This window comes from Malania oleifera, chromosome 1 (genome assembly GCF_029873635.1).
Source record: "Malania oleifera isolate guangnan ecotype guangnan chromosome 1, ASM2987363v1, whole genome shotgun sequence".
NCBI classification, from domain to species: domain Eukaryota; kingdom Viridiplantae; phylum Streptophyta; class Magnoliopsida; order Santalales; family Ximeniaceae; genus Malania; species Malania oleifera.
Window position 1 is genome coordinate 66397197 of NC_080417.1, and position 2500 is coordinate 66399696.

Below are 2500 nucleotides of genomic sequence, written 5' to 3' on the forward strand. Positions count from 1 at the left end.
CCTCTTGTACTCAGCCATTATTTCTGAATCTTTCCTATCCGCCCATTGGCCTCTTCTACCACCTTTTGCAACAATGAATCTTAGGGCATCCTCCATCATTACCTTCTTCTCATCCTTATTCCTCATACTCACCTGTACCCAAGATTTCGAACTCCCGGCCATCACCCGAGTAGTTCAAAATTCAAAATCTGTAGCAGGCGGGAATTCAACAATATGAAATTCGCAAGACCGAAACCATACACAGCCCAAATCCAAGGTGAAATCAGAATAAATCAAACTCCAATCCACCTTCGATTCAACACAAGAACTCCCAATCAGCCAAGAATCACTCGGTAATCACTCACAAGAACAGCACCCACGCCAAAGCCAACGCCTCTCCCTAGAGAGAGGTGAGAGCTTCTCTCTCTAACTTGACTCCATAGGGAGCTCTTTCTTGATTCTATGGGTGGTGGTGCATGGCCATTCTTAGTTGGTGGAGCGATTTGTCTGGTTAATTCTGTTAATGAACGAGACCTCATCCTGCTAACTAGCTATGTGGAGGTGACCCTTTACGGCTAGCTTCTTAGAGGGACTATGGCCAATTAGGCCACGGAAGTTTGAGGCAATAACAGGTCTGTGATGCCCTTAGATGTTCTGGGCCGCACGCGCGCTACACTTATGTATTCAACAAGTCTATAGCCTTGGCCGACAGGCCCAGGTAATCTTTGAAATTTCATCGTGATGGGGATAGATCATTGCAATTGTTGGTCTTTAACAAGGAATTCCTAGTAAGCGCGAGTCATCAGCTTGCGTTGACTACGTCCCTGCCCTTTGTACACACCGCCCGTCGCTCCTACCGATTGAATGGTCCAGTGAAGTGTTCAGATTGCGGCGACGTGGGCGGTTCGCTACCGGCGACGTTGCAAGAAGTCCACTAAACCTTATCATTTAGAGGAAGGAGAAGTCGTAACAAGGTTTCCGTAGGTGAACCTGCGGAAGGATCATTGTCAAAACTTGCCAAAGAATGACGCGCGAACATGTTATTTACATAGTGGTGATTGCTTCATGCTCACCTCACCCTTTTCGATTTGAACATTGCAACGCAGGTGTTCCCCATTTTTTATTGAATGGGAAATCATGTTTGTTTGCATGCTCATTTCGATGAGTTTCACAATAACCCAGGCGCGGCATGCGCTAAGGAATTGAAATGAAAGAACATTCTCTTGTTGCCTCGTCTACGGTGCAATAGGATGTGTTTATTTTTGAACCATAATGACTCTCGGCAACGGATATCTCGACTCTTGCATCGATGAAGAACGCAGCAAAATGCGATACTTGGTGTGAATTGCAGAATCCAGTGAATCATCGAGTCTTTGAACGCAAGTTGCACCCGAAGCCATTAGGCTGAGGGTACGTCTGCCTGGGTGTCACATGATTCGTCATCCTAAACCCTCTCTCACAAAACATTGTAGGGGGTGGGATACTATGTGGGTGGATGTTGGCCTCCCGTGCACTTAGTTGTGGGCCGTTGGTTGAAAATATGAGGTCTTAGACGACACACAAAATGGCGATTAGTGGTTGTTAGATCCTTTCATTGTGTCATGCTCCATCGTTTAAGTTGCGTTGACGTAAGGATCTCACTCGACGCTTTAGTATTTGTCTATAAGAGACAATACTCTATCGCGACCCCAGGTCAGGCGGGGCTACCCGCTGAGTCTAAGCATATCAATAAGCGAAGGAAAAGAAACTTATAAGGATTCCCTTAGTAACAACGAGCGAACTGGGAAGAGCCCAGCTTGAGAATCGGACAACAATGTTGTTCGAATTGTAGTCTGTAGAAGCGTCCTCAGCGACGGACCGGGCCCAAGTCCCCTAGAAGGGGGCGCCGGAAAGGGTGAGAGCCCCATCGTGCTCGGACCCTATTGCATTACGAGGCACTGTCGGCGAGTCGGGTTGTTTGGGAATGCAGCCCTAATTGGGCGGTAAATTCCGTCTAAGGCTAAATATTGGCGAGAGACCGATAGCAAACAAGTACACGAGGGAAAGACGAAAAGGACTTTGAAAAGAGAGTCAAAGAGTGCTTGAAATTGTTGGGAGGGAAGCTGATGAGGGCCGGCGATGCATCTCGGTCGGATGTGGAACGGTGATAAGCCGGTCCACTGATATACTTGGGTTATGGACCGATGCGGATTGTGGCAGCGTCCTAAGCCCAGGCTATTGATATGCTTGTGGAGATGTCGTTGCTATGATCATGGTGGGTATCGCGCGCTATTATGGCGTGCTTATGCATTTGCGTGGTCCAGGCATTGGCCTGCTGGCTCCTCATTCGACCCGTCTTGAAACACGGACCAAGGAGTCTGACATGTGTGCGAGTCAATGAGTGAGTAAACTCGTAAGGCGCAAGGAAGCTAATTGGTGGGATCCCCTTGTGGGTTGCACCGCTGACTGACCTTAATCTTCTGAGAAGGGTTTGAGTGTGAGCATGCCTGTCAGGACCCGAAAGATGGTGAACTATGCCTGA

General features: G+C 48.1%; 1 non-coding gene across 1 annotated transcript; it reads left to right on the top strand.

Moving 5' to 3' along the window:
• Window positions 1-1253: 1253 nt before the first annotated feature.
• On the top strand, window positions 1254-1409 carry LOC131147409 (5.8S ribosomal RNA). Its single transcript, XR_009134791.1, has one exon. It is a non-coding gene; the product is annotated as a 5.8S ribosomal RNA (ribosomal RNA).
• The last annotated feature ends 1091 nt before the right edge of the window (window positions 1410-2500 follow it).